Below are 24,992 nucleotides of genomic sequence, written 5' to 3' on the forward strand. Positions count from 1 at the left end.
ATGACCTGTAAGCTTCGACTCCAACTTCACCTCTCCCAGCAAATTTCTGGGATGTGACAAATGGAAGAGTGATCCATGGAAAACATGACAACGTTTTTACACATTCTGTACTAAATCCCAAGTTACAAAAATGTTAACACAGCACTCAGAAGTTTGGAAATGCCAGTAATAAGGTTGGCTGCTTAACCCTAACTCTGCCCCTTGTGCATGGATGCTTTACACTGCAATTTCTAAGGGCACAATTACATACTAATTCTCAGAAAGCACAATATTAGGCAGGTTTTCCCCACATCTAACTGCCACATCTTGCTTTCTTCCTTTACACTCAGCTATTATGAAGCTAGTTCAAGTACATCTCTATGCACTGTCCAGCAAAAACAGGGGAGGGATAGCTCAGTGGTTTGAGTATTGGCCTGCTACACCCAGGGTTGTGAGTTCAATCCTTGAGGGGGCCATTTAGGGATGTGGGGGGCCAAGTGTTTCAGTTCAACAGGTGTTCAAAACAAAGAATTAAGAGTGTGAAAGAGCTTGAGTAAAAAAAATCATTTCTTCTCCCTCCCAGCTAATCAAAGAAACCAGGCCTGCAGCTGCATTTTCAATACAAGGGACCTAAAGTTGGACACCTAAATTCATCTTTAGGCATCTAAATAAGTACCCTCATTTCACCTGCTCGTCTCTTCTCACGTCACGGCTGTTCCCTCCCGCTCTGCCTACAGCGCCAGGGCCAGCTTCACACATGAACGTCTCTCTCCGTCTCCCCTCTGCTCCTTCTGCCTGAATGGATCCCTTAGCTTAGGCCAGTGGTTCTAAACCTACCTACCATTGCAGGGCGCACGTGCAGCTGTGTTTTACATGGGCCGCATCCACACAATAAATATATACTGCCTGTTTGGCCCTGAGGATGTCACATGGGTCACAGCTGTGTGCTGATTAGATCATGGGTTGAGACCCACTGGCTTAGACCACTCCCCTCTCCTCCTCCACATCTCTGCGACCCCCTGTGCAGGGCACAAAGCACTGGCCAGTTAATAATGGCTTGAGTGAGAGGCTGGTTCTCACTGTATCTAGGTCTAGTATCTAATTTTAAATTTCAAGTGGACATGGATACAAATATTGCATGTGCTGGACTGGATCTGTCTCCCCTACTTCCTTTCCTCTTCCCCTTACTGTCTCTTCAACCAAATGCTCTTCAAAGCAGGAGAGCCCAGCCTGACAGAGACTTGCCTTTAACAGTACAAGAAATGTGAGCCCTGGCACCTTTCTCCCCACATGTGCACTGGGGAGCCACGGGCACTTTCTTACAGGGCTCTGCAAACCGAAACTTCTAAAGAGGCAGGCTGGAGGATGCTCCTGGGCCGGTTTTGTTCAATATCTTCATTAATGATCTGGGGGATGGTGTGGATTGCACCCTCAGCAAGTTTGCAGATGACACTAAACTGGGAGGAGAGGTAGATACGCTGGAGGGTAGGGATAGGATACAGAGGGACCTAGACAAATTGGAGGATTGGGCAAAAAGAAATCTGATGAGGTTCAACAAGGACAAGTGCAGAGTCCTGCACTCAGGATGGAAGAATCCCATGCACCGCTACAGAGTAGGGACCGAATGGCTCGGCAGCAGTTCTGCAGAGAAGGACCTAGGGGTGACAGTGGACGAGAAGCTGGATATGAGTCAGTGTGCCCTTGTTGCCAAGAAGGCCAATGGCATTTTGGGATGCATAAGTAGGGGCATTGCCAGCAGATCGGGGGACGTGATCGTTCCCCTCTATTCGACACTGGTGAGGCCTCATCTGGTGTACTGTGTCCAGTTTTGGGCCCCACACTACAAGAAGGATGTGGAGAAATTGGAGAGGGTCCAGCGAAGGGCAACAAAAATGATTAGGGGACTGGAACACATGACTTATGAGGAGAGGCTGAGGGAACTGGGATTGTTTAGTCTACGGAAGAGAAGAATGAGGGGGGATTTGATAGCTGCTTTTAACTACCTGAAAGGTGGATCCAAAGAGGATGGATCTAGACTATTCTCAGTGATAGCAGATGACAGGATAAGGGGTAATGGTCTCAAGTTGCAGTGGGGGAGATTTAGGTTGGATATTAGGAAAAACTTTTTCACTAGGAGGGTGGTGAAACACTGGAATGCGTTACCTAGGGAGGTGGTGGAATCCCCTTCCTTAGGAGTTTTTAAGGTCAGGCTTGACAAAGCCCTGGCTGGGATGATTTAGTTGGGATTGGTCCTGCTCTGGGCAGGGGGTTGGACTAGACGGCCTCCAGAGGTCCCTTCCAACTTTGTTATTCTATGATTCTATGTCCCAGTATACTCCTCCCCTTTAATGGGCAACGTGAGGGCTGATGGTGGATTGGTCCCCAGTATGTGTGGGGGGTGGGCCAAAGTACTGAAGCAGGTAGGATGATCCAACCTTGCAGTGCTGCGATGATAAATACGTTCAAGACTGAGGTGCTAAGATACATAAGTGATGGGGTCATGTACGGCCCTAGAAGCAAAGCAAACTTCAGTCCTGCACGAAGCGAAGAACTCTGGCCTGAACCAGCAAAGCACTTAAATACCTGCTTAACTTTGTCCCCTTGACCTCTGTAGGACTACACACATGCTTAAAATAAAGCATGTGTCTAAGTGCTTTGCTGGTTCAGGCCAGAGAGCTCAGCACCTTGCAGGATTGTGCCCTAATATAGGTAGCGATCCGGACAGCATGGTACAGATATAACCAAATCTTTACACAGCCAATCCAGTCTTAGCATTGCACCCGGTGCTTTCCTTAGCATTCACTTCTGAATGCTATAGGGAATGCACGGCAGCAAGGGGGTAGGACTAAGGTGATATGCTCTACCTTAGATTTCTCACTTCCCGGCACTGGATGTTGAACTCTGCAACTAGACCATCGTATTGACATAGGGCTGGGTCAACCCCTCCCAGTGTGAGCCGACAAAGGGGTGGCCAAAGAGGAGGATTCCCTCCCTCCTTTATTTATAGACAAATGCACTGGGACTGTCCCAAACGGTGGTTTCCATTCTTCAAGGTTTGAGGCATTTATACGTCCCAGTGTGGCGCTCCTATAGTATCAAGTGGAACATTAACGGCTGCTACTGTTACTAATCTGGGAGCTGCCTGTCACATTTCTCCTGTGCATTCTCTGTCTCTCCTCAGAGAGGAGACTCTTAACATTCTGCTGCAACAGACAGGATATGTATTAGGTTGAAATCCTTCCAAGGCACAAACATACAAACCCCTGACCTATAAGGAAAGTGAAAAGTATTCTTGGAAATAAAGGGATGTGAACCCATAAATTAAAAAATAAAACTGTCTTTGTAATTTGTATTTACCCCATCCTAACAATTACCGTGCACATATTTTGAGAAGTTGTGGGCAAACAGTCAAGATTTGCAGGAGATTGAAGCCATTTTAAATACAATATAAACCTAAGCATCAATTTTTTTTATGGTTGCATATACTAGCCTGCAATGATTTGTTCAGCATGCACTGAAAAGGAAATATGTAATCTTCAAGTTAATTTGAAAAAGACGTTGTGGCAGGGGGTCGGGGGTGTAAAAATACCAGACAGAAAGGATTTTTTTTATCATCATGATTTGTGTTGGATGAAGCCGAAAGCTGCCAGATAGCTTCTTTTCGACAGCTTGGAGTTACTGTTGGGAACAGATCCATGTATGGAAGCAAAAGCAGAAAAGCACAGATAAGCTGAGATCCAGCTATGCAAACCATGTTTAGAGACACTTAAAGGACAAGCTCCTTTCTTTCGGGCAAATTGAGAGAAGCTATCGTACGAGGTCCTTACACACAGCTACTGAGACTCGACAGCGGTAAGTGAAAAGCAATGCAAGTGTTTTCTCTGAATATATAACTTAGACATTGGGTTTCCCGGCTCTCCTAAGGAAAGCTGAGCACCTGGAGCCATGGGTGTCTGAAGAGAGATTGGGGTGGGGATCTCTGAGGGAGAGGCACAGAATTGAACCCGATTACTGCTAGAGAAACAGAAACTTTGACTGACCGAAAGAAAAATGTTGCAAAATTATCATTTTATCACTGATCGTCTTTGCTGTTTGGGCTTTATAAATTGACTGATGTTAAACCTTCAGCATGTCAGGGCCTGGAGAGCGTGCTGCTATTTCTGAGTGTCTGCCTCTTCTATGAATCAAATATATAAATATAGTGTGTGTTTTTTCCCCCTGTGCTTTTGAATGTCCTACTTTCATTTTGAGAAATGCATCTCATTTAATGATGTGGGTTGAACTGAGTGGACATTAGGAAGAGCTGATTTGTAAACGACTTGTATTTCTTGGCACTTGAAGGCAATTTCTCAATGTTTCTCTGTAAATATGAGGTTGATTACATCCTGTGCAAAGATTTTCGTATGGCTTTAACCATGAAAGTCAACCCCTCCCCCTCCCCACCCCAAAAAAAAAGAAACCCAGCTGGATCTATTGCGGTGTCAACCTCTCTTGTAGTGAATATTTCAGGAGCATAAAGCTCTGTAGAAAGAGTTTTCCTTCAAACCAATATTTAACATTAAATTACATTAGTAGACTAGCCTGTGCATTGCCAAAAAGCAGATATGCACCTTTGTCATAAATTAATGTGTTTTATAGAGAGAAAGCATTTGATTAAATTGGATGTATAAAGGGTTTTGCATCCTTAGTCTAAAATCTTGTTTATTTTGCATCCTATGATTAAATCATGTTATTGTCACAAGGCTACAAAACAGGGTTTCTGGGTCAGTTTAGGTGTTTATAATGAAGTATTCAGACACTCCTGCTACAAATAAGTAAAGAAGCGTTTTCATTTTTCAGGAGGCTAATAGATTGGAAAACAATAAAAGTCATCTCAAGTAAAATGATATGGCAGGAACTGAAAAAGCAACATGAACATTACTGAAAACAACATATTCCCAAGGTTGCGCTAAGAGATAAGGGGAAATATTGATCATTGCACCCTAATGCCTTGAATAGTTTTGTTCACAAACAGAACTATTATTTTTCCTTGAATTTATTTAATCACCCTACCTTGTACTATATTTTAATATATAACAATGGATACATTTGTTTGTGACACCATAGTTAAGATCGTGTTCTGAAAAGGGCTTAATATGGGGCATACATTCCTGTTTCACTACATCTCACTGACCTTTCAATGTGAAATTTCCCGTAGTCTAGGTTTTCATTCCTTCTGAATGTTCTGTGCTTTTTTTGGTTTGTTTCTTTTCACACGTTTAATAGGAAGTGTTTGAAATTGGGCTGTGGATGAAATGTGACCGAGGCAGTCCCACACTTTTTTGTTCACTGATGTTTTTTAAAAACCATCTACAGAAGAGTTGGTGGAGAGATTAATCTTGAGGAGATTTAAAGCAATGGGTAATTTAAAAAAAAAGTATATTTGGATTGAGGATCATTTTTAGCTGTTACTCACCCAAATTGGATGTTTATTCTCCATTGTACACTTAAAACAATTTCAGTCAGTGCCTACACTTTTCTGCCAGATTTTATTCTTTAACAGAAGGTTTTACGTGCAGCTGCTGATGGACAAAATCCTTTCCCTCAGTGGCTGCAGCTTTCCCTGGTCCTCTAGGGATAGGGCTCTTCTATTGCTCCCTTTAGCAAACTGCCCCATCACAACACAACAAAGCACTACATTAAAGATCCACAACTAAGCACTGGGAGGAAATTGTTTGGAAAGGGGTGTGCTTGGGAAAGAAGCACTACATAGGTACTATTCGGTGGCTTAATTTTTCATCTCCTTGTTTTGTGTCTAGTAGCAATCTTAACTACTTCCACAGTGAAGTTTTTTTATCACTATAGATAAAGACACAGAGACACACAGGTGAAAATGAAGATGCATCTGTGATCCTGCTAAATTATGAGACTAATGGTCTTGAACGTCTAGCTGGTAACCCAAACTCATGCCAGACTCCACTTGCATTGGCTCTGAAAAGTGAAATTGAATCAGCGGAGATTTACACAAAATAATTTGTGATCCTGAGAATTTTTTTGTTGAAACGCTGAGCAAAACTATTCTCTTCCATAGATTTCTGGGCCAGAAAGGATTGCTGTGAGCACCGAGTCCCACTACCCGCATAGCGCAGGCCACTGGTTCTTGTAGCAAGCCCATGACTTCTGGCTGAGCTAGATGGATAGTCACACCGTGTTTGCAGTTGAGTGTTGGGCTGCACCATGGTGTTGTAATGAACCTCATGCCTGCAGGACACATTACACAGAAGGCAAAGAAGCCTCTGTAAGCCTTTGTCAGTCCCTTGTAAGCCCCGGGCAGGCTAAAAAGACCTGGGCAGAGAGTGCAGTTACAATCCCCAGCTTAATTCTAAGCTCACCTTTGCTACAGTGGGTTCAAATCCTGCTCCAGGGGAGAACCGCACAGAAATCAAGATAGGTGGAAAAACCCACAAATGGGTTTCAACAACAGCAGCTTTGCCCAGCTTCAGGCAGAGTTTAGCATGCTTTCACTGCACTGCCTTTCAGTGGGTCCATAGCAGGAGGACATGAAATGGCACACAAACAGTTTCACAGACACCAGAGGTGCTCTTGAGGGTGGCTTGGGAAGGCTACCTGTGCCAGTAAGTGCTAGTTAAGTGCACCATGAGGGCAGTACAGCCTAGTGGATAGAACACCAGGCTGGAGTCAGGAGAACTTGGCTCTGACACTGACCTGCTGAGTGACCTTGGGCAAATCACTTGCCCCCATGGTCTCTTTCCCACCACCCTCCTGTCTGCCTGTTGAGTTTGTCAGCTCTCTGGAGCAGGGACTGTCTCCTCCTAGTGTGTTTGCACAGCACTGGCAGAAAGCGGCCAAGAGCTCTGCTGGCAGTGCCAGACCTTAACAGAATAGAAACAGCAACAAAGAACTCAGCTAATGCCTAGTGGCCAGGCTGACTATGATTTTGGGTGCTGCAGGGTTTGGCTGAGACTCCTTAAAGGGTAGCAGGGTTCACTACTCACCATTGGCACGTGCCTCATCCAGAGATTAGGTCATTGCTGGTCAGACACTCCTTGCGGATTGCCCAGCCTGTTGTCTCAGTCTCACCCTCCAGGGTCCTCATCTTCTTTGTGGCTCAACTGCTCACTCTGTGGCTTGGCTCTCTATCAATGTCTCTCAGGACAAGCTGTCCCTCCACCAGTCCACACAGCCCTACATCCAAACTGTGCCATATCCCCACCAGCGGCACCCAGGCCTGCCCTCTTCTCCGGGTTCCAGCCCAGGTACCCTGTGCTCCACAACTGGGCTCTACTTACTCCCAGACCTGGTTACTACCAGCCTGCGCTCTGTCCTACTCCCTCCACTCCCCAGGGCTCCTTCCAGACCCAGGAGCCTCCAGCACCCCTCCTCCTCTCAGGGCACAACTGCAAACTACTTCCCCCCACTGTTCTCAGCTCCTTAGCTTTATAGAAGCCCCACTTGTGCCTGCTCAGGTGAGCTTCACCCTTAATTAAATATTGAGCCCTGGCTCCCCTCCAGGTGCAGCCTATGTGGTTAGTTGGCCCATCCAGCCACCTTAACCCCATCAGCATTGACGGGGGCGGGTCTGATTTTCACAGGTGGGGGCTCAGCACTCTGACAGTCAGGGCCCCACGTAAGTGAAGCACCAAGTATCATTTGTCTCTCTTGAAAATCTTGACCAGCATGGCTAGAATGCCTCAACTCGGCTGGGTCCGGTGGGATTTTCCAACGTGCCTATGTTAGTTAGTAGTGCTCTCAATGGGACTTGTGCACCTAAATCACTCAGGCTCTTATGAAAATCTCAGGTTTCAGAGTAGCAGCCGTGTTAGTCTGTATTCTCAAAAAGAAAAGGAGTACTTGTGGCACTTTTCTTTTTGCAAATACAGACTAACACGGCTGCTACTCTGAACCTGTCATTATGCAAGGCATTGAATTTAGCTGTATGGAGTGGAAATCTAGCAACTTCATGAAAATAAATAAATAAATAAATTTGTTAGTCTCTAAGGTGCCACAAGTACTCCTTTTCTTTATGAAAATCTCACCCGTTGTTTATACATGTGGGAAGATGTGCTTACATTAGCCATACGGAGCTGGTCCCTTTGCTCATGCAAACTGCCCAGTCTCTTGTGGAAGAGGGGAGAAACATGATCCATAGCTTCCAGGGGCAGAAGGGACCATCACTGTGATCCTCTAATCTGACCTCCTGCACAACACAGGCCACAGAACTAGCCTGAGCATGATGACATCATGGCAGCCTCGGCAACTGCATCCTTTAAACAAACACAGGACAGCGGGAAACCATTGCAAGAGAATTTGACAAACTGAGGTTGGTTTAAAGCAATCCCAATTCTTCCCCTTCCCCTTTAGAGGAATACATTATGTATAGCCTAAATCCTGGATGAAGAGTTTGAAAATGTTCTCTTTTTCCTTTCAAAATCCAGAGACTAGTTTGCACAGATTCAGATACATATCTATGAACAAATCCATTCCTCAGCTGAGATCTTTGTACATACTCCTTCCAGGTTTTGGATTTTTTCCTGTTCTATGTAGGTTCTTATATTGCCCCCTTCACCGCATTATCTGAGCACCTTCCAAACATGCAGTAAGCAATATGACTAACACCCATCACATGTGGTGCATTTTTCCTTTCCCCAGGAAGAAGGGTGTGGGGTGGAAGGTTAGGGGATTTTATTTAATGTCCATGCTGCTCTGTGTTTATGTTAGAGACAGAGGTAAAGAAATGCTCCTGGCACGTGGAACGGAAGGGGGTGAGGTTAGTGATGGTGCTTAGTTCTTGGGGAAGTTGGTTCCACAGCCTCCAAGAAAGTGCTGTGTCCTGCACAGATGAGCGAGGCAGCCCTTTTCAACTAACTATAGTGAGTTGTCTTAACTTTAGCTAAAGTGCAACAGTCCTAAAAGCTGGGGAGATGAGGGGGGGGGGGTTGGAACTATTTAATTAAACACAGCCAGTTTTCCCAAAAGAATAACAAAGTAGGAGAGCTCAGATTTGCAATGTGTAACATCTATATGTAAATGAGGCACTTGGCATTCCAAAGAGATGCAATGTACAGATGACAGTATGAGCTGTTTGCCGTCTGTTCAGTTTAGCGCCAAGTGTATTCCCAATGTGTGCTAAGCATGTGTGGCTGTCATGGTGGCCTTTCTTTAAATAAAAGTAAAGTACCTGATGTTTATTTGTTTTAGAGAAATTGTCCCATCATCTGTGTAGTCCCCTCCTATAGTTTGGATCACATAAAACAGAGCAGACTTTTCACGCTTTAGAGCATATATTTAAGTTTTTCCACATTAACTGAGTGTACCACTGGGAGTGGTAGCACGTGCCTGTAATCCCAGCTACGTGGGAGATGGAGGTTGGTGGATTGCTCAGGGGTTCTAGGCTGCAGTACGCTATGCTGATCGGGTGTCCGGTGCCCCTGGCCAGCTGGTGGCTGAAGGACTGGCTAGAACAACATGAATGATCGGTGATCTCTCTGTGAGGGCTGACAGACCGATTGATCAAGGTGAAACATGTACTGTGCTATAGTATAAATTACTACTGCAGAAGGCCAGACCTGCACCAAGGGAGGTTCAGGTTGGATATTAGGAAAATCTTTCTAACTCTCAGCGTCGTTAAGCTCTGGGACAGGAACAGGCTCCAAGGGAGGCCGTGGAATCTCCCTCTCTGCAGGTATTTAAGAACCGGTTGGACAAATGCCTGCCAGGGAGGGTCTAGGTTTACTTGGTCCTGCGTCTGCATGGGGTCTAGAGTTGATGAGCTTTTGAGGGCCCTACAGTTCTATGATTCTCAGCTAGTATAAATCACTAGTCACTTTCAAAATTCTGCAGAGAGCCTGGCCATGAATTCCTACTCTAATGCACTGAGGAGTCATCTGACCTGTATGTGGAAGCACCTCAATGCTGCATGTTGATACAGGTTAAAGAGCAAAGGTTTTTATAAAAGAATCAGGGAGCTCTGTGTGATAGAGTAGCTGGAACAGCCTCACATGGCTTGGCCCAGGGGCAGTTCCCTGGGCTGCCATTCAGGAGTCTAGATTTGGCCCATCCACAATCCTGGACTTTAGAGTGCTCAGCCCTTCGAACGATGCTCTTTGTCAGGCCCCTGTCGCTGTAGAATCTGTGTGCCTCACAACCTATAATGCACTTATCCTCACAACACCCCTGGGAAGTAGGCCGGTGCTATCTCCCCATAATACAGCGGGAGAACTGAGCCATAAAGAGAATAAGTGACTTGCCCAAGGTCACATGGCCAGTCTGTGGCAGAGCACAGAATTGCGCTCACATCTCCCAGTACTAGGCTAAGGGGCTGACCATTGGACCGTCCTTTCTCCTTTGGGCCCAGGACCAGTTTTGCATTGCTGAAGAGTGACCCTACTAGCTGAGTAACATCCTGCATCAACAACCTCAGAAGGGAAGTGTAGCCCCAAAATTCTGTCCATCAATGCAGAGCCCTATGGTTGGGGTTGATGGAAGGGGAAAGGTAGAATCCTTGTACCCCAAATTCAGCATTAACTGTCACTCACGCTTTTTAAAAAAATTCAGTTTTAATTAAATAAAGTTTGTTTCAGCCTCAAGAATTTGAATTTCCAGGGCACTACCAGGTGTTAAGGTAGGTAATTTCAGGGCAACACAAATGATAAAGGGCACAGAGAGGATGCCTGATACAGAAAGATTTTCAAAAAGTAAAATGTGTGTCACAAGGCTTATGGGTGACTAATATCGTCTTTAAGGAGTAAAAGGGGACAAATACCAAGAAGAGAGAGGAATCTACTTAGAGTGTAAATTCTTTGTTATAAGTTTGTACAGTGGGGCCTCGGCTTCTAAGTAGAATTGGGAGTCAGGAGTATAACTAGAAGCAGAGGGAGGAAATTTAGCTAGATGAGGAACATTTTCCTAAGAATGAGGCCGTTTAGACTGGAATGGTCTCCCAGGGGAGGTGGTGGGACCTTCTTCATTTGGATTATTTTGGAGTCCTTGAGAATATGCTGCAGAGAACAATCTCACGTTGGCAGGCAGACATCAGAGCTGGTGCCGTAGGGCCTCTCTCTCTCTCTCTCTCCAGTCACTATGGTGCTTTCAGAGTAACAGCCGTGTTAGTCTGTGTTTGCAAAAAGAAAAGGAGTACTTGTGGCACTTAGAGACTAACCAGTTTGCTTTCAGATTGCTCGTGCTGTTCAGGCGTCTTTGCTTTCGCAGCTCATGCTTTTCTCGGAAACAGCAGAGATTTCTTCCGCGTGACGTGCATCTGGTTGTCTGTGCTCCACAGAAATCAGGCTTTCTCCTGGAGTTAGCAAATCACTCACCAGTGGCATCATCCTCCACCGCTTCCTGCTCTTCTACAAAGTTGTCCTTACTGTCATTGGAATGTTTATTTGGCTTGTTTTCCTTTCTTCTCAGATAAGCAAAAGCAAAAGCGGGCTCTTGGAAGGAGAGAAAAAAGTGGGGAAATAACAGTGTTCTGTAGGGGCAGGAATGGTGCCAGCTAAATTGCTTCCAGTTTCTCATCCCTCCCCCCTGGGGCCTGTTGAATTACCCTCAGAGACCTCCGCACGTGGAACCATCCCCTTGCAATCTTACCTGCATCCCGGCCCCAGGCCGTGCATCCCAGCTAGCGTCCTTCTCCTGCAATAGCACCAGACCGTGCTCCCGACAGGGGATGTCAGTCTGCTCCTCAGCAGCTAGAGGGGTCTCTTCTGGGGAAAGAAGAGAAGCTTTTCCTTCCTCTCTGTTAGACGGAGCTGACGCATTAACAGTCACAGCACGTGCAGCCTGGGCGCAGGAGGCTGGGACCGGGAATGCAGAGCAAGGCCCCAGCGTGTCAATGCCAAGTGTCAGGGCTGGTGGCCAGGCTGGTGATGCCCCAGAGGAAGAAGTCACCGGCACCCCACCTACCCAGACAAGATGGCAAAAAGACTGGCAATCATGAAATACGACACGAAATAGTGAATTGCTCCGGGAGGCCCCCCCAACCCACAGGCTAGAGCCAGCAACAGCCACCTTCCAAACCCTGAAGCTTTGTGTGTGTGTGAGTGTGTGTCTGTGTGACTGTGCACGCGTCAGTGTGTGTGCGTGCACGTATGAGTTACGTCTGCGTGTGTGTGTGTGTCCACGTGTACATCTGCGTGTGTGTGTCTCTGTGTGTGTGTGTGTCCACGTGTACGTCTGCGTGTGTGTGTGTGTCCACGTGTACGTCTGTCTGCGTGTCTCTGTGTGTGTGTCCACATGTACGTCTGTGCCTCTGTGTGTGTGTGTCCACGTGTACGTCTGTGTGTGTGTGTCTGTCTGTGTGTGTCCATGTGTACGTCTGTCTGTGTGTGTCTCTGTGTGTGTGTGTCCACGTGTACGTCTGCGTGTGTGTGTGTGTCCACGTGTACGTCTGCGTGTGTGTACGTCTGTGTGTGTGTGTGTGTCCACGTGTACGTCTGTGTGTGTGTGTGTCCACGTGTACGTCTGCGTGTGTGTGTCTGTGTGTGTGTGTGTGTCCACGTGTACGTCTGTGTGTGTGTGTCTCTGTGTGTGTGTCCACGTGTACGTCTGCGTGTGTGTGTGTGTCCACGTGTACGTCTGTGCCTCTGTGTGTGTGTCCACATGTACGTCTGTGTGTGTGTGTGTCCACGTGTACGTCTGTGTGTGTGTGTCTGTCTGTGTGTGTCCACGTGTACGTCTGTCTGTGTGTGTCCACGTGTACGTCTGCGTGTGTGTGTGTGTCCACGTGTATGTCTGCGTGTGTGTGTCTCTGTGTGTGTGTGTCCACGTGTACGTCTGCATGTGTGTGTCTCTGTGTGTGTCCGCGTGTACGTCTGTGTGTGTGTGTGTCCGCGTGTACGTCTGTCTGCGTGTGTGTGTGTCCACGTGTACATCTGTGTGTGTGTGTGTCTCTGTGTGTGTCCACGTGTACGTCTGTCTGCGTGTGTGTGTGTCTCTGTGTGTGTCCACGTGTACGTCTGCGTGTGTGTGTGTGAATACGTGTGTGTGTTCATGTCTCTGTGTGTTAATACATGTGTGTGTGTCACTGCATATCTGTGTGAGTGCACATCTGTGTTTGTTTGCCTTTCCCTTCCTTTACTTCCCCATCATTCTCTTCTCTCCTGCTCTCTGTTTCCCACCCAGCTGCATTTCTCCTCGCCCTAATTTCTGTTTTTTTCCTTGGTCCCCTTTCCTATTCTACCCTCTTCCCTTGGCTTTCTCCCTTCCCATCTCCCCTCCTTCTCCCCTCCCTCTCCACATCTCTCCCTCACCTCTCTCGCCCTGATGCCTACCCCCTCCCACCACCCTATCTCCCTCCCTGAGTTGCTGGCTCCAGGGTTGTTCCCCTCTGGCCCTTGGAGTCCTTCTCCTTTCTCTGTTTCCCCAGACTCTCATACTGGCCCCTGAACTCCATGGGCCCTGGATTCCCTCCCCCATCAGCTGCCTCTTGCAGTCTGTTTCCCCCTCTATTCCCTACTGAGGTCTTTTCTTCCCACTCCTGCTCCCCCCCCCACACTTCGCTCTTTCCTTCTGCATATTCCAGGTTACCCCATTGAAGATCTTTTGTCTTTGCCCCAAATTGTGGATGTCAGAGGTGGGAAGCTCTGGAGTATTCTGCTGAATCCCTCACTTTGCGTTACCAGGGTGATGGGAGGGCGCTTAGGGAAGAGCATCAAAGTCAACTGCGGACTGGGGGGGACTGATTTGTGAGGAAGGATTCAAAGGGTTAATAATGACTTTGGTGTCGACTAAGTGAGGAGTAAGGGAGTGGGTGGGCCGTGCGTAGGAGTCTGCCAATGCCTGTAGGGCATGAACCCCAAGGAGGAACAGGGGGGCTGTTGGGGGGGACATGGAGCTATAACTACTGACCGAAACAGCTGGATGAAAGGAAGAAGAGAACAAATATCTTCTGGTGACCAGGAATTTCACGGTTAAAGTTTGTAAACCCACCACTTTATCCTCCTTAACACCCCCCCCCACACACACACCCCCGAAGCCCTCCTCTGCCCGACACTTACAGCTCAGTCCCATCTGGCACTGGTGGGTAAATGGTCGGTTTTGCCACCTGCCCTGCCTAACACCTCAACTGTGAGATCTCGGGGGTAGGGATCACTTTGTTATTTGTCTGGCTAGCACCCACCAGAATGGGGCCTTGATCCCTGACACAGGTTCCTAGATGCTACCAGGGTGCAAATAGGCTGTAGAGAAATCTCCCAAAGGAATTGGGTGGAAACTCTAATGCTTGGGGCTTATAACACGATAGGGAACAAAGTCGCTCACCTTATGCAGGTTCTGCTTGAGCAGGGAGATGACACAGCTACTCTAGGGGTCTTTCTACCCTTTATCTTAGTCTTTCTAGGGCCAGGGCTAGTTATAAGGAACCTCCTCCCTGACCCCTGGTAGTCAGAGGCTGGCTTTGGGTTTATAGCCTTACTTCTGTATCTACCAGTGGTGGGTCTGGCAGTTCTCTCTATGCCTCTTTCTGGATTTGATCTACCTAAACTCTCAGCAATCTCTTGTGGCAATGAGTGCCACAGGTTAATGAGTGCTGAGGGATTTCTCCTCTGCGAGCGGCCTGCAGCATTCCCTTCGTACAGGCTGGTAGCCCTGCTTCTGTCCCACCCCCGGTTCTCGGCACTGGCTCCCTGCCCCACGCCACTCTCAGAGCTTCGAAAGTGCTAGGAACACACCCATCCTGCCACTCTGGTGCTGGCACCTCCCCTTCTCCTTTGGTCTCCCTGTCTCCACTGCTCCCCCCCAGCTCCACATTTCTCCTCCGTAGGGTGCCCTGTGCCCTGCCAAGAGCCTTGTGGTGGGACACCTGGGTGGAAGATGCTGCAGGTCCCTGGGCCTCCCATGCTGCGCCGGTGCACAGGCCACCAGCAGGGTCAAGAGGGGCAGCTGCTGTCCACACACAGATGGTGCCACTGAGCTCAAAGTACCGTGGTGCTGCTACGGGAACGGGGACAGGAGCCAAGAGAGAGACTTTGCCTTCCTTGTATCTGTCCTCCCCGGTCAGCAGTGCCTCTCAGCAGCAGAATGAGGCTGAAAGCCCAAACCTCAGCTCCTAGGAGCAAAGGCACTCGGGATGTTGTAACTTCCCCTCTAAAACACACGTGGGCCAAAATGCCCAGGCCTGGGGGCCTAATATTAGGTTCTTCATTCCATAGTTAGGCTCCTAAATCAGAGGGGCCCGATTTTCACACAACCCCAAACTAAGTCCCAGGAGCCACTGGCTGTCCCAGAGCATTTGGAAAACAGGTGGCTTTAATTTAGGTGCCTAAATATAGTTACAGGAACCTGCCACCCAACCCCCAGGTTTGACAATGTTGGCCACCATCCTTTGGGACAGGATAACCATGTTCTGATCTTCCAGCCATACCAAGAGATGTACACTTCCCTCTGAACAACTAAACAAACAGATAGTGACATATCTTCCTCCGGAGGCTACTTCTAAGCTTGCTGTTTGTGTCATGGTTTGGCAAGAATGTCATTAGGAATTCCTGATGTTACCTCTTCGGCATCAAGCAAAACTAAAAGTGAAGACCTTGTACTTCCAAGCTCAAGTCAGCAATCAACAGCTGGATTTGCTGTTAGTCTGATGAGATTGCCAATTCATACAAGTTAATGGTAATAGATGCAGACCACAGGATGTTGGTGATCCTTGGCATTATCCCATGATTTGGCCAGACATTTTACACTGCTGAGAAATGCACACAATGGAATATTTCTAACAATAACACTGGATGTAAGCGACAAGTGTTTGTTTTACTCTGGACAGTAACTCGTTCCATATGGTCCTTTAAAACATGTTAAATGTTAAGCCATTTGGGCCCGAGAATTATTTTTTCAGGGTGACCTCCTGGGCTGTATAAATCTACTTGCTGAACACTAGTTAATCGAAACAAGGTGCTGAAAACGCCCCATCATCCCGGCTCTGCGCCTGATTCAGGAGTAGGAAAGGCACTCTGGGTTGCCCCAGCTCTAAGGGCTTCCCTCTCCTTCTGTTTCCCAGGATGATGATGTTGACTTTGCCGTGGTGCCATCTCTGGCAGCCTTCAGAAGCAATCCATATGTGATATTAAGGTTCTGGCACAGGGGAGAATCTGTAACCTATTTGAATTGCTAATGTAGTTTTAACTTCCACCATTTATCTTCCTTGTGTACTTTCCCATGGTGCAGCAAAGTCAAGTCACTGAGGAAACCTTATCATAAACTCCCAGTCAATTTCTGTAGCTAGATCAACAGATGACAGAGAGAGGAATCGGATCTCCATGGAATGTTAATTACTGGGTAAAAGACCTCAGACAGGCAGCTGTGCAGCGCTTAGAAGTACTAACAGGAAAGAAATGACACCACTGCCTTCCATTTTTTTCACATCTTTCCTCTAACACTAATAGTTTCATCAACATTTTTTCCGACAGTAAATGCATGAGATGTGAGAACTGTCACAAAGCCCATGGGAAGCAACTAACAGTCATCGTTCCACTGAGACAAAGAACCCAGTTTATCTCCAGTTGTTCTCGTCTGCAGCTTTCTGAAAGGCTCAGCACCTTGAACCACCAGGTTGGAGTACTGCACAGTATTCATATACCTTGCATTCATGTACTGATCTACATTTTGACGGAGCTACAGTATCTTCTGGAAGTGAATGCCTGAGACGTTCACCATGTTCAGAAATACTTTAGCCACCAGATTTTGAAAAATTCCCCCTCCCCCAAACATCATACCATAAACAGGTGGAGCGTTCACTCTTTGAGTTTGGCCGTCATGGGCTGAAATGAATTTATAAGATCAGCAGTAATTAGTGTCCTCAGAAAGGAATGAAACACCTTAAAATTAACCTCATGCTTCCCTGACAAACATCTGCTACACGGCACACTTAACCTGTGCACGTATGCCAACCCCGATGTAGCAGAGGTTGCGTATCATAGTGTGGGGGAGGGCAATGTGTGGTGTATGGGTTGTTTCCTTCTCGGACAGAAGAAAGTTCCTTGTGGGAGTGCAGAGTCAGTCAGTGGCAGTGGAAATATGCTGTGTGGGTATTAGGACATGGTAAAGAGATGTCCCATAACTTGCATTTCCGTGCTCTTAGAAGTGGGGGACCTCACACTTAACCTTGATCCGTTTAAAATATAGGGGTTTTTGAAAAAAAATCTGGAATCTATTATGGACATGTGGTCTCTACAAAGGTGTATTTACATGCTGCCGAATGAATGCTCCAAAGATTTCCTGCCCTCTGTTGGTAAGGTCTGAGAGCACAACTAAATATTGATTGATTTCGATTTCTAAAATTGTATGTGTACAACAGAAATTTTATCAAGCAACAAGTTTTATCCATTAGCTGCCAATTGGAGCACAGTCTTTCAGTTATGACAAATAATGGCTTAAACTTACCCTAAATTCTAATTTATAAACACAGAAAAACCTGTTGCACCAGATCTCCTTAAGATTCCTCTCTCTACCATTGGGTAAATACAAAATGCTTTTTTTTTGAAGATACCAGTTGACCAAAAAATGTCAGACTGCCATGGACAAATTTCAGACACTGCCCAATTTTGAACACTTCCTGTTAAATTTTTATGAAGCGGTATCAAACAGATATTGTATAGAATATTCGGAGAGCATAAAAATCAACACTGTTTCAGACTAGAAGGCCAGTTAGATGTAAAGAAAAACAGGACTTGATGCCCCATTTTAAGCACATTTCAGAACGCACTTTAACAATGGAGTCATAACCAAGAACTTCCATCATAAAAACAGAGTTTAAAAAAACTTCGTACAATTCACTAGAATTTTTAATGAAGAATTTTGTAGTAACGTCAATAGACAGATGTGTAAACCAGAGAAATATCAAAGCCTATCCAGTGCCATATGTCATTCCCATTGCATTGCACATATGGTGGAGAAAGGGGTGCGGTTGTCCAGGAAAACTAAATAGCATACATAATTTTTGCTATTCCTAAATACTAATTCATATACTACTGTCACTGATCGTTATCTTAAGTTGAATGTTTCTGAAAAGTGTGAGCAAAATCCATATGCCTGTTTCTGAATTGTGACGAGGAGAAAAAAAGGCATTTATTTCCCTTTGCATCATTTTTTTTCAATGTTTATGTTCTATGGGCAATAAAAAAATGGCTGATCACTTAGGGAGTGCTTTTCCATGACAATGGAAAATATCTGACCCTGTCAATAAGGACATACCTGATTTAAAGCTTCCTAACTCTAAATAGCCTGGTGGTTATCTTTAAACATGCGGGTTTGTAGATCTCAAAGAATGCAACAAAACAAGACAGGTCTAAGACTCTGACCTTAGTAATTATGATGTTTTGGAAGTACAAACTTTCTAAATTCATCTTGATTCACCATTTCAATATTAGACTCTAGTCAATTTTATTTGCCAAATGTTGCTTTTTTTTTGCCCGTGTCTTATCTGCCCACTCAGACTTTTATTAATTCTTCCTTGCTTGAATAAATTCCAGTCTTCAGATTTCAGAGTAACAGCCGTGTTAGTCTGTATTCGCAAAAAGAAAAGGAGTACTTGTGGCACCTTAGAGACTAACCAATTTATTAGAGCATAAGCTTTCGTGAGCTACAGCTCACTTCCTCAGATGCATATCGTGGAAACTGCAGCAGGCTTTATATATACACAGAGAACCACCAACCTCAGCCTGGTCCAGTCCACACAAGAGATCCACTTCCTGGACACTACAGTGCTAATAAACAATGGTCACATAAACACCACCCTATACCGGAAACCTACTGACCGCTATTCCTACCTGCATGCCTCCAGCTTTCACCCTGACCACACCACACGATCCATCGTCTACAGCCAAGCTCTGCGATACAACCACATTTGCTCCAACCCCTCAGACAGAGACAAACACCTACAAGATCTCTGTCAAGCTTTCTTACAACTACAATACCCACCTGCAGAAGTAAAGAAACAGATTGATAGAGCCAGAAGAGTTCCCAGAAGTTACCTACTACAGGACAGGCCTAACAAAGAAAATAACAGAACGCCGCTAGCCGTCACCTTCAGCCCCCAACTAAAACCCCTCCAACGCATTATTAAGGATCTACAACCTATCCTAAAGGATGACCCAACACTCTCACAAATCTTGGGAGACAGGCCAGTCCTTGCCTACAGACAGCCCCGCAACCTGAAGCAAATACTCACCAACAACCACATACCACACAACAGAACCACTAACCCAGGAACTTATCCTTGCAACAAAGCCCGTTGCCAATTGTGCCCACATATCTATTCAGGGGACACCATCACAGGGCCTAATAACATCAGCCACACTATCAGAGGCTCGTTCACCTGCACATCCACCAATGTGATATATGCCATCACGTGCCAGCAATGCCCCTCTGCCATGTACATTGGTCAAACTGGACAGTCTCTACGTAAAAGAATAAATGGACACAAATCAGATGTCAAGAATTATAACATTCATAAACCAGTCGGAGAACACTTCAATCTCTCTGGTCACGCAATCACAGACATGAAGGTCACTATCTTAAAACAAAAAAACTTCAAATCCAGACTCCAGCGAGAAACTGCTGAATTGGAATTCATTTGCAAATTGGATACTATTAATTTAGGCTTAAATAGAGACTGGGAGTGGCTAAGTCATTATGCAAGGTAGCCTGTTTCCTCTTGTTTTTTCCTCCCCCCCCCCCCCCCCCCGAGATGTTCTGGTTTAACTTGGATTTAAACTTGAAGAGTGGTCAGTTTGGATGAGCTATTACCAGCAGGAGAGTGAGTTTGTGTGTGTATGGGGGTGGGGGGGATGTGAGAAAACCTGGATTTGTGCAGGAAATGGCCCAACTTGATTGTCATGCACATTGTGTAAAGAGTTGTCACTTTGGATGGGCTATCACCAGCAGGAGAGTGAATTTGTGTGGGGGGGTGGAGGGTGAGAAAACCTGGATTTGTGCTGGAAATGGCCCACCTGATGATCACTTTAGATAAGCTATTACCAGCAGGACAGTGGGGTGGGAGGAGGTATTGGTTCATATTCTCTGTGTATATATAAAGCCTGCTGCAGTTTCCACGATATGCATCCGATGAAGTGAGCTGTAGCTCACGAAAGCTTATGCTCTAATAAATTGGTTAGTCTCTAAGGTGCCACAAGTACTCCTAGTCTTCAGATTGTTCACCATGTACTTATTTTGGCCCAATCCTGTGAAGACTGGAGCGCATGCTAAACTTTGCCTACAAGAGTAGTCCCTCTGGCACCAAATCAAGTTAAGCACATGCATTGTTCATTGTGGCCAGGAGGAGTTGTAGCAGTGAATATATCCTTGATGGTTCGCTTTTAGTTATTCCCAGTCTGTAACTGGTCACCTGAATCACATGGTGTTGTTTCTACTCCCTGACTGGGTGAGTGGGGAAATGGAAGATGTCAAGTTGGCCTGGCAAACATTTCTGGCATAAAACCGCATCCCAGCACAAATTCCTATGAGCATTTGCAAGATGTTTGCTTTCCATCAGCATTCCAGTGAACTAAAAATGGAGCAATGGCAATTGACAGCAGCTGAGGATCTGCCCCAAACACTCCCAAAGGCTTGTTCATGAAGGATCCACAGACTGAAGAATTATTCACTGATGAAATTTGCCAGGCATGTCAAACAACGCCGAAATGAGAGAGCTGTGAAATCTGTTTGAAGACAGCTAACGCTCCCGACAATCCTCAGTTAGGTTCCAAACTCTGCTTCAACTTGTAGCTAGACATTTTCTCCTTTCTCCATGCACTGACCTTTCTCCACTGCCAAGCTCCCAGTACTCTCCCCACTCTTCTGAGCTGAGTTCTTGGCCCAGACCTACAGCAGGGGCTATTTCTTCAGCTTACTAACATGCTTTCTTTTAATTGACCCTGTTAGTCACAACTGTGTCTATCCAGCTACAGCACAATGAGCATTAGACCAAGATCCTCGCCATCAAATATAATAACATGTAGCTCTCCTCAGCCATAGATCTCAAAGTGTTTGACAAAGGAAGTCAGGATCATTATCGCCATTTATAGCTGGGGAAACTGAGGCACGGAGAGGTGCAAGTATATTGCCCAAGTTCAACCAGCAGGTCAGTGGCAGAGCCAGAACTAGAATGCAGGTCTCCTGAGTGCTCATCTGGTTTGCTATCCACTAGGCCACGCTGCCTTGGTTGCTCTAGGACCAAAGCTTTCACTGTGCCTGCCGCTGTGCTGTCCACACAGGTTTGCAGTGCAGCAAGGAGGGAAGTGCCCTCATTCATTTCAGCCTGGCCGTCAACTCTGGAACCTACAGATGGCAAGTGAGGTGTCACAACCGTGCTGCTGATCATTTTAGCAGAAACATCCAGCTAATGTGTGGGCACCAAATGGCTCCAAAGGGTGCGTGGGAGTTGGAGTTGAGAGAGGGCTGAGGTGGGTGAATGGAATGTATGTGGTGGAGGGGGACTGAGTGAAAGAGGCTTGTGGGGGAGGGACATTCATGCCCCTGCTTCCATCAGACCTGCTCAGGCCCTTGCCCTATACAATCATATGACTCCCCACACGCTAGCCCAGTGGATCCACCAGTAAAACTCTGCTTCTTCCATGCCCCCCACCCCAGTGCCTCCTCCCCAACAGCCCTGACCGCAGACAGCATTGCACCCGCCCTCTAGCTATACTTGGTGTCAGTTTGAGATGTGGGGAGAGGGGGAGGGAGCAGGCTGGGGGCGGGGGGAGGGAGCCAGGCTGCGGTGGAGCACTAAGGCGCAAAGGGGGAGCCTGTGAATGCACTATCCCCTCCAGCTCAGGCCCCTGCTCAGCTCAGCGCCATGTCCCTCCACTGCACCCATAGAAACTCAGTGACAGCCGAATCCCTCGCTTGACTCCCGCCAACGTACAATAAGCAGGAAATTGCTCCCCCACATGAGGAGCTGGAAACAACAAGGAGGAAAGAACAAGAGATCATGTGGGGAACAGAAACTCAGGGCAGAGAGCGTGCACAATCTGCAGTAGGAAACCCCCACTGCATGCAGCATAAAGCACAGAGGGGGCTTGGTTTGCAAGGGAAATGTAGCAGAGTGTTGCCAGTTCCTACGACTTCATCATGAGTCTCAAAATCTTTGGTGTGCTCCTTAAAGCCCCAGCTCCTGGAGTCAGGGGAGTAGGTAAGGATCTCAACTTTCATTTGAAATATAAGGGACATTTCTATCCCTCGTGGCTGCGGAGGAAAGCTCAGAAATGAGACCCCTAAAGGCTTAAAAGCCAGAGGGTGAATAAACAGAAACCCTCTTTTTTTTTTAACATGAATTCTAAGGTAACCTAATGATTTTGAGGCTGGACTCCCTCTTTCTGAATGCCTGGGGGGCTGTCCAGCTCCTCATACCCACTCAGTGCTGCGCTCTGTCCCCCGCTAATGGGGGCTGGGCCACAGAGAGATATGGCCGAGGTTACCCGTGCTGAGCCTTTAGTTCAGGGAGCAGAGGCTCAGGCTTACAGAGCCAGTTGTTGCAGGTTCCATACCTATCCCCGGTGCCTCGCCAGGGGTCATACATCCAGGAACACAGAGGACATCATCTAACACTGTGCTCCCACCAGCAACTGCTCTCATGCTCAGACGGCTGTCTACAGCTGACTCATTGTAGTCCTAAGACAAATTTTTACATCACTTATGTAGCTCCTATGGGGAGGCAGACAGTTTTGCCAGACACTCTTGAGCCAACAGTGAGAGGCACGAGATAATAGCAGATGTGAATAAATGATTTGGGGGGTTTCCATGAAACAAATGGTACATGACTATCTCAGCTGACTTTAAACCACTGAAAAATAAAACCCAAAGGTCCATAAAGAAATCACCTCCACGCCAGAAGAGAGCCTGAAACCCAGGAAAGAGAATTCACAGGCACGTGAAGGAAAGCAGAAGTTGAAAGTTGACTTCAGTCTTGTACACAACACAGTTTCATTTCTCAGAAAACATCTACCGTGTATTCTTCATGCTCTGTTTTTCTTTGTTTCTCTATTTTTAAATTATAATCATTCACAGAACCTCAGCAGCATTTATTGCCTTGTCACTGATTGACTGCTTTGCCAGCTACGCATGACATATTTGTTTTATTCCACAGCACAGAGAAGAGAAATATTCGTGGTTCATAAATCTTTGAAATAGCTCAGAGGTTCCTACAGAATTCTAGGCCTGCACAGCTAGGGAGAGCCAGCCCCTGCCCCAGGCAGTTTACAGTCTAAAGAGTCAAGAGAGCAAAGGGTAGAAGAAATGGGCTGTTATTGTCCTGATTTTACAGCTAGGACATCGAGGCACCCAGCTTTCCTGAGTCTCCCTCTCATGCTAATCGTCTGTCCACAAGTTGCTCTTTCATGTCAGTCTCCTGCGTCTCCGGATGTGGAAGGCCTGTAGGACTGGGCTAAACAGCACTTCCCTATCCCATGTTTCTATTGCAGCAGTGCTCTGGGGCAGGGATCTGGCTGAGCACCACAGGGGTAGGTGCTGAGCAAACCATTTCCCTGACACAGCACTAATACAACGAGGCTCTGAAGAGCTCTCAGCTAAGGGAGACAAGCCATGCCTGAGGAGTGTGGGAAGAGGTGACAATCCAATATCTGGACTATTTATATCTGCACATAAACATTATCATGTCCTGAGGTCAGACTAGAGGATCACAAGAGCCCTTCTGACCTTCAGATCTATGAATTAGCATTAACTCTCCCCATCTGCCTCTGCCCCCCCCCAGGCATCATTAGGGGCTGATTCCATCTGGGCCCCACGGAGAGATTCATAGATTAATAGATAATTAAGGTCAGAAGGGACCATTATGATCATCTAGTCTGACCTCCTGCACAACGCAGGCCACAGAATCTCACCCACCCACTCCTGCGAAAAACCTCTCACCTATGTCTGAGCTATTGAAGTCCTCAAATCGTGGTTTAAAGACTTCAAGGAGCAGAGAATCCTCCAGCAAGTGACCTGTGCCCCATGCTACAGAGGAAGGCGAAAAACCTCCAGGGCCTCTTGCAATCTGCCCTGGAGGAAAATTCCTTCCCGACCCCAAATATGGCGATCAGCTAAACCCTGAGCATATGGGCAAGATTCACCAGGCAGATACTACAGAAAATTCTTTCCTGGGTAACTCAGATCCCACCCCATCTAACATCCCATCACAGGCCATTAGGCCTATTTACAATGAATATTTAAAGATCAATTAATTACCAAAATCATGTTATCCCATCATGCCATCTCCTCCATAAACTTATCGAGTTTAATCTTAAAACCAGATAGATATTTTGCCCCCACTGCTTCCCTTGGAGGCTATTCCAAAACTTCACTCCTCTGATGGTTAGAAGCCTTCGTCTAATTTCAAGTCTAAACTTCCCGGTGGCCAGTTTATATCCATTTGTTCTTGTGTCCACATTGGTACGGAGCTTAAATAATTCCTCTCCCTCTCCAGTATTTATCCCTCTGATATATTTATAGAGAGCAATCATATCTCCCCTCAACCTTCTTTTAGTTAGGCAAAACAAGCCAAGCTCCTTGAGTCTCCTTTCATAAGACAAGTTTTCCATTCCTCGGATCATCCTAGTAGCCCTTTTCTGTACCTGTTCCAGATTGAATTCATCCTTCTTAAACATGGGAGACCAGAACTGCACACAGTATTCCAGGTGAGGTCTCACCAGTGCCTTGTATAACGGTACTAAAACCTCCTTATCTCTACTGGAAATACCTCGCCTGATGCATCCCAAGACCGCATTAGCTTTTTTCACAGCCATATCACATTGGCGGCTCATAGTCATCCTATGATCAACCAATACTCCAAGGTCCTTCTCCTCCTCTGTTACTTCTAATTGATGCCTCCCCAGCTTATAACTAAAATTCTTGTTATTAATCCCTAAATGCATAACCTTACACTTCTCCCTATTAAATTTCATCCTATTACTATTACTCCAGTTTACAAGGTCATCCAGATCCTCCTGTATGATATCCCGGTCCTTCTCTAAATTGGCAATACCTCCCAACTTTGTATCATCTGCAAACTTTATTAGCAC

The 24,992-nt window shown here is 46.4% G+C and overlaps 1 protein-coding gene across 1 annotated transcript in view; it reads left to right on the forward strand.

Moving 5' to 3' along the window:
- The first annotated feature begins 3,766 nt into the window (after nucleotides 1-3,766).
- The window catches only part of SLC8A1 (solute carrier family 8 member A1), a 337,594-nt gene continuing 316,368 nt past the window's right edge, over nucleotides 3,767-24,992 (forward strand). The window contains exon 1 of the mRNA XM_084622736.1: nucleotides 3,767-3,831. The gene's annotated coding sequence lies outside the window, so the exon portion shown is untranslated. The remainder of the gene's footprint in view (nucleotides 3,832-24,992) is intronic.

This window comes from Lepidochelys olivacea, assembly GCF_965140295.1.
Source record: "Lepidochelys olivacea isolate rLepOli2 genome assembly, chromosome: 3".
Classification (NCBI taxonomy): domain Eukaryota; kingdom Metazoa; phylum Chordata; order Testudines; family Cheloniidae; genus Lepidochelys; species Lepidochelys olivacea.